Source organism: Echinops telfairi, unplaced genomic scaffold (genome assembly GCF_000313985.2).
Source record: "Echinops telfairi isolate 266 unplaced genomic scaffold, ASM31398v2 ScPeMD7_12;HRSCAF=54, whole genome shotgun sequence".
Lineage (NCBI taxonomy): Eukaryota > Metazoa > Chordata > Mammalia > Afrosoricida > Tenrecidae > Echinops > Echinops telfairi.
The window spans coordinates 7,757,815-7,765,638 of NW_022103909.1; the positions used below are offsets into that span (position 1 = coordinate 7,757,815).

A 7,824-nucleotide genomic window follows, 5' to 3' on the forward strand; every position below is an offset into this window, starting at 1 on the left:
ATCAAATCACGTGCGGTGGTTTGTTTGTCTTCCCTTATAGGAATTTTACTGTATGGGAATACATTTTCTATGTGGAAAATAAGAAATGATCCCAAGCCTAAAAATATCAGTTGCCATACCAGTACAATTAAAAATGTTGCATAACTTAGAGTCTAATGCCATTCCCGCCCCTTCCTTCCTTTAGTATATTAATGGGCGTCTTTATTTTAATCCTTGAAGAGGATCAAATGGGGAAAAAATCAGAAACTCAAATTTGTCATGAACGTGGACTTTATTTTTGCTCATCAATTTCTCCATCTCCAGAAGACTCATTGCGTAAATCAAATGGGGTGTAGGCAAACAAGACTCATACATAGCGGCAGAGAACAAAAGCGGAACTCAGAAGCCGCGCTGAGAGACGTTCATTGGTCATGCTCTGTCATTCTTCACGTCAGTGTGTGGTACTGCTTTGGCACTACTCTTTCCAAGAAGAACCTTTCCACCTCTCCAGGAAGCTTTCACTGTTCAGGAAACAAACACTGCCTGAGAAGCTCCAGCTGGTGACTGTGAATTAGAGCGCAAACACGTCCATAATCCTCCGGGAGGCTGTGAGCAAAGGCACTATGCACGCGGCCTTCTTTTCTTTTCTTTCTTTTTTTTTTTCTTTTTTAACATTTTATTAGGGGCTCATACAACTGTTATCCCAATCCATACACACATCAATTGTGTAAAGCGCATTTGTACATCGTTTCTCAAAACATTTTCTCTCCATTTAAACCCCCGACATTAGGTCCTCATTTTTCCCCTCCCTCCCCGCTCCCCCCTCCCGCATGAGCCCTTGATAGTATGTAAATAGGTATTTTGTCATATCTTGCCCTGTCCGACGTCTCCCTTCATCCACTTTTCGGTTGTCTGTCCCCCAGGGAGGAGGTCACACACAGTTCCATGTAATCGGTTCCCTCTTTCCTACCCATTCTCCCTTTACCCTCCCTGTTTTGCCACTCACACCACTGGTCCTATAGGGCTCATCCATCCTGGATTCCCTGTATTTTCAGTTCCTATCTGTACCAGTGTACCTCCTCTGGTCTAGCCAGTCTTGCAAGATAGAATTCGAGTCATGGTAGTGGGAGCGGGGAGGAAACCTTTAGGAACTAGAGGAAGATTGTATTTCTCATCATTGTTACATCGCACCCTGACTGGCTCGTCTCCTCCCCGAGACCCCTCTGCAAGGGGATCTCCAATGGCCTACTGATGGGCTTTGGATCTCCACTCCACACTCCCCCCATCATTCACTATGGTAAGATTTTTTGTTCTGATGATGCCTTATACCTGATCCCTTCGACACCTCGTGGTTGCATAGGCTGGTGTGCTTCTTCCATGTGGGCTTTGTTGCTTCTGAGCTTGATGGCACGCGGCCTTCTTTTCCTGGAACATTCCGATTTCTGAGATAGAGATGTTTTCAGAAAAAAAAAGGCGGCTTTATGTAAATAACCCTCAGGTTGCTGATTGAAATGCTATAACTCTTCTATTGTGAAATTGTCTATAAAAAGAAAATGAGCTCTATTGGAACCTGATCTTGTTTTTTTTAAAAATAGCTTTATTGAGATAAAATTCACAAGCTATTAAATTCACTCTTTGAAAGTATACAGTCTGGTGGCTTTTAGTATATTCAGAGTTGAATATGTTAACTCTAAATGCCTGCACACTTACAGATAGAATTATATATCAATGTATTGTATTAGATAGCAGCCCCACATTTTGTAGCTATTCACCAGGCGGTGGACATTGGGGCTGTTTTCAATCTTTTGACTCTTGCTTTTATGACTATTTCTGTACATGTACCAAGGGGCTTTTCATGCACATTTGCATGTACACGTGCGTGTGCTTTGGCCTGCTGTACGCCTCGTGCCATCTTTCCCAGTCTCACCTTCTCTCTTTCAGCCCAGGTGAGGAAGGAAGGATGAAGGTAAAGAGATGAGAGAGTCATCTGGAACCCCAAACATCCCTTTCCTGACGCAACATGAGGGTCGGGTAGCCAAGGGTATCATGTGGCTGCACGGTTCTTCTGTGAAAAAAATATAATTAGGTAAACTAAGATTACCACACATGTATATATACACACACACACACATATATATACACACACGTGTAACCACTGATATAACTAGGTAAATTAAGACCGCCACACATACATATATATACACACACATCTACAGGTACACATATATTCACGTGTACATATATGTATATATATGTTATCATATGTACATGTGTGTATACATATGTACGTGTGATAGTCTTAGTTTACCTAGGTATGTTAGTGGTTGCACATTGGGCTGCTACCTTCAGGTCAACCGTTTGAAACCACCAGTCCCTCTGAGGGAGAAGGATGAGACTTTGTATTCCTTTAAAGAGTTACAGCCTCCAAACCCCACAGGGGCTATCCTGTCCTAGAGTTGCTGTAAGTCAGGATCGATTCGATGGCAGTGAGCCTGGTGTATGTGTTCGTGTGTATCTGATAGCATGTGTTGATATAGATCATATACTTAGTGAGATATATGTCGTCAATGGCTCATATTACAGTGTATGCAGACAGAACCATGTGGTTTGAAGAATTATTGTCAGTGGGCAAACACGACAGCTCTGACTCCAGTGCGCTAGAAGCCTCAGAGTAAATGAATAGAGAAGTTTAGCCTTGTTGGTCTATTGCTATATGTGAACTGGGCTTTCAAAAACGGCTTCTGTTGTTATAAGTAACTACAGGGATATTTTTATAAAAATAACCCATTTCTGCTGAAACACTGTACAACATTTTTTAAGATAGATGTCTAGTATCATCCCCTCTGATAGCGTCACCTCATGCAGTCCACACCCGAGCATCTCCCTAGTGACATCACGGCTGGCTATCACCCTGATATGGACAGCTGACCCGCAGATAAGGAGAAAGTCAACCCTCTCACCATCCTGCTGGGCCTTCTCGGCATCAAGATAATGCTCCTTGGCTCTTGCTGGGTGTCAGCCATGGTCCCTCGTGTGTGTGTGGTGTGTGTGTGTGTGTGTGTGTGTGTGGTCACTTAGGGAGCTTGCACAATTGCTCAAGGCCCTGTAGTAGTTACAAGCCTAGCTCTTAGGTGACTTTTTACAGGCCTGCTTCCATGGCTTAAATGCTCATCTACTCCGTTACAGACACAAACAAACCAAACTCAGTGCCGTGGAGTCTGTTACAACTCATAATCACCCTATACGACAGCGTAAGACCTGCCCCAGTAGGTGTTGAAGGCTACAAATCCTTTACTGGCACAGAAAGCTTCGCCTCTCTCTCTCTCCATAAAGCAGTGGTTGGTTTCAAACTGCCAACTTTGTGGTTAGCAGCCTAACTTATAACCCACTGTGCCACCAGGGCTCCTTACTCCACTGTGTGGTGCTTTCCCATGTGAGAGCCTGGATGAGAGCAACCAATGCTATCAAATATTTGCCAAAGGCTCTCACGTCTTTAGAAGTGAGCAAGGTGACAACTCTTCAGGCCAGGACAGCGCTGGGAACCAGAAAAGAAAGGAAAAAACAGTCAGAATAAGTTTTATAGTTTTCATGCACTGAACTTCACGCATATTGCTCCTATGGGAATTCCTCGGGGCCTGTTTCAGAGCCTCTCTTATTCTGTCACACACAATTCTGATGTTGGCTACCTTGTCCATAAGTCCACAGTTGTTAGGTATCGTTAACGTCAGTTCTAACCCATAGCAACTCTGTGTCCAACAGAATGGTTTGGCTTGAGCCCATTATCGCAGCCACTGCATCAATCCAGCTCATTAAAGGTCCTCCTCTACTGACCTTCTACTGTACCAAGCTTGATGTCCATCTCCAGGGACTGTGCGAAATATGCGAAGCAAAGCCTCACCACCCTTCCCTCTAAGGAACACTCTGGCTGTACATCTTCCAAGACAGGTTTGTTTGTCTGTTCTTCAACATTGTCACCAACACCATGACTCAAATGCATCAATGATTCTGCAGTCTTCCTTCATCACTGTCCAGCTTCCACATGCAGACAAGGGGACTGGAAATAGCATGGCTGGGGTTAGGCTCACCTTAGTCCGTTGAAGAACCAAGCACTATCTTGGTCAGGTGCAGTAGATCATTTGATCCATGAGTGTTGTTGCCATGGGGGTTGACAATGAAATTCTAGATAAATGCAACCTTTCTATCACGATGTTGGCTATGAGTCAGGCCCACAGTAGAGGCAGCAGTTCGGAAAGAGGAAGATAGGCCGTTGCAGGCAGGCCTGTTGTCTCATGTATAATCAGAGCAGTGTCCAGAGCACTGTTGTCCCAGTCAGCGGCTGCTGTCGCAGTCATCCTGCTTCGCTGATGGCTCTTCTGCTCACAGACCCCTCCCGTACCACTCACCCCAGGGCGGCTGTGCTGCTCCCGCTGGTGGGCAACGCTTGCTTTCCCTGACCTGCTCTTCCAGTGAAGGACGAGGGCAATAGCTATGGGAACCATTTCTGCTCTTTGTATTCTCCCCTTCTCTTAACAAGCGCCTCTCCTTCCAGCAGTCAGAACCCCCGCTGGGGACCCCACCCACTCAGTCAGAATAGATCTTTCCTCAAAGACTCAATATCTCCTTCTAAGGCTAGTTGCTTTGGCTTTGAGATTCTCTCTCTTAGCACCAAAACGTTCTGCACACACCGAGAGCCCCATTTGTGAGCCAAATTTCCCCCTCTTTCCATGGAGTCCCTACATCAACGCAAATCATCAAGGGTATGTTTGTGCATCTGTCCTGAAGATTCCATGGGAATTACATTTCTGGGACCTTCTACTAGAGTTAAGATCCTTGGCATAGTGGGTTATAGGTTGGGCTATTTAACTGCACGGTCAGCAATTCAAACCCACCTTTCTCTGAGACTGGAAGAGGAGGTTTCTACTCCAGGGATGATTGACAGTCTCAGTAACCCACAGAGGCAACTCTACGCTGTCTTTTTTTTTTCTTCCCCATTTGAAAGCAGTCACTGTTTTATTAAGAGACCAGATTACAAAAATAATTTTTAAAAAATCATGGCGGATACCTTAGTTCATCCTAATAATAAGCCTGTTGCTCTGGTCTTCCCTGTTGCCTGCATCTCCACCTTCTACGAAATGGGTGGTCTTTCTCTTCATCCCATCTCCTGGAGAAGATCATGTGAAGGGCCACAGGAAGTTATTTGCTTCTTTGAAGCGTTTCCCAACAGTCTAGACCTCGTGAATCCGATCCTCCATGCAGATGGTGCCATCTTAACCAAGAGACCGTGCAATCAAGGGCTATCTGTCAGGGCAACACGCTTCCTATTGGTTTTGCCATCACCACGCTTGTAGATAAGTTCATGCACCGACGTCAGGTTTGGGTACTCCCATGCAATGTATGGCTCCACAATCCTCAGCATGTTCACTGAAGCCTTGTTCAGCTTTACACGGGTGCCAGTGACAATCTGGCGAAGGCGAAGAAGCTGCAACACTTGTTGAACCTATGGGCTCACACCACTGACACCTCTGCTCCTGAGAACAAATGCCCGCGTGGGCTCTCTGGACACGTAGAAGCTGCCAGCTGTCCTTGCCCTCCGAGCCATTAGGTTTTCAGCTCTGTCCATCTGCCTGCGTTCCTTGTGATCGTGCTTCGCTTTCTCGCAGATCAGCTTCCTCCTGGCCTTCTGAAGCATCTTTTGGGCAAACTTCGTTCTTAGGTGTTTGATCTTTAGTTCTGCGAAATTCCTTCACTTTTTCTTAAGGGTCTCTGGAACAGCAGGGACCTTCTTCTTCTCCGCGACAGCCTCCGTGATTCCAGCCGGTTTAAAAAAAAAAAAAAGGCTCTACTCTGTCTTATAGGTTTGCGATGAGTCAGAATCAACTTGATGGTAGTGAATTTGGAGTTTCGTGGGGCCAGCTCATGCAGATGACCTCTAGGAGGCAGAGCGCCCTAATTGCAATGCCAGTGTCTATGAGACTTTGCTGTGTCCTAGTAAAAATACCTGACTCAGAATTGCACGCGCGGGCTCGCGCCCATACACACACACACACACACACACACACACACACACACACACACACTCACTTTAATATTCAATCCTGACAGTGGTGCAATAGAGTCATTGCCTTCAAATGGTGACATTGTCAATTGGAACATGCTTGAAAAACAATATAGTAAATGTATTAAGAGCCATAAAACTATTCATCAAGATAGTAAATCCTTCCAATCATGTCTAAGTGTAAGAGATAATCTGAAGCATGGGAAAAGCCATACCCCGGCATTATTTATACCGGTGAAAATGATAAGAAAATTAATTAATTAAATCAACAGTAGATTGAAGAAATTGAGTACAGTCACTGGGTAGAATTCTAAGTTGATACTAATATAATTATTATCAACACTATGCAACAACCTATGTGTGGTGCATAAAACAAACAAGCAAATTACTGTCATCGAGTCAATTCTGACTTATAGCAACCCTATAGGACAGAGTAGAACTGCCCCTGTGGGTTTCTGAGAGTGTGACTCTGTACAGGAGTAGAAAGCCTGGTCTTTCTCCCTCGGAGTGCTTGTGGTCTCAGGCTGCTGACCGCGTGGTTAGCAGTCCAGTGTGTAACCACTGCGCCACCAGGGCAATAACTATCCTTTATTGAATGCTTACTTTGCCTCAAGTCATATAGCTGGCATGTTATGAAAACCACCTCCTTTCTCACTCAAGACAAACCTACAAAGTAGCAGGATCTAATTCAAGGCTCTTTTTGAAGTTCTTCTTTCATCTCCTCCGGTTTCCTACCCCTTCAGGCTAACTATTTCTACTGAAAAGGAAAAGAGCGCTTTAAAGAAGCTAGCAGCTGACGGCATTTAACTAACCACCACTCTAAACTGTCTCCTGTGTAATATGAGGCTAAACAGAAAGGCAAAAGGAAACACAATTACCAACTTATTAAATTCATGATCATTTAACTTTGAAACCCGTTAACACTAGAATAAAATTTGGCAAGCAGTACGCAGTACTGAGGATAGTTCTCTTAGGGCAGTGGAATTTCAGGCAATGATTTCCGCAGCGCCCGCGCCCCCCCTCCATCTCCTGTTATTATTATTATCATAAGTGTAAACACTCTAATGCCAAGCAACAGAGCACTGTTACAGAATGTTGGATAACTTCTTTCTTGTCCTGAAACACTGTTTAAAGTCAGGGTAATGCTGCTGTTTTCACATTTAAAAAATGTTAAGCAAAAAAGAAAAAGTTAAGCATTAAAAAGAAGTTGTAAACGTTAACGTTTTTAGGGCTTAAAGGCAGAGATAACAGCGATATCATAGGATGTCATGAATAATAATAATCTCATACAAATAGAGGCTTTCTTAGGTTTTCATTTTATGCACTTCATCTGGAAACGCCAGACAGGCAGAACTTCAGCTTTTGGAAGTTTGCCAGAAAGCCCAGACATTTAAAGAGCAGCATTGCCTCCGCTCCACTGTCTTCACTGGCTAGTCTACAAGAGGACCTTAGGCCACTCGGCGCGTGGACTACCCAGCTGGGTCATCACAGCTGGAGTCTCAGCTGCAGGCTGCAGCTGGCTGGGGAGGAAGGCTCATTGAACCGTTCTTCCTTCTCTCTTCCTGCCCTCTTTCTGAGCTCCCTGCTGACTTCCTTTTCCCATATAATAGAAAGAGCACTTCTGTATAGGATTGCTAAGCAATGCACAGCCAGTGAAAAATGAAGTGTCTCACTTCTTCCTGAACCTCAGGCTCTCCCCAAAACATCAATAGTACAGCAACTGTGGGAATCCTGGGGACTGAAATAGCAGGAACTGCGGTTCTAATGCAGACCTACGGATACCTAAAAAG

The 7,824-nt window shown here is 44.6% G+C and overlaps 1 pseudogene; it reads right to left on the bottom strand.

Annotated features, from left to right (window-relative positions):
* Positions 1-252: 252 nt before the first annotated feature.
* LOC105979432 lies at positions 253-6,116 on the bottom strand (annotated as a pseudogene).
* Between the last annotated feature and the right edge of the window lie 1,708 nt (positions 6,117-7,824).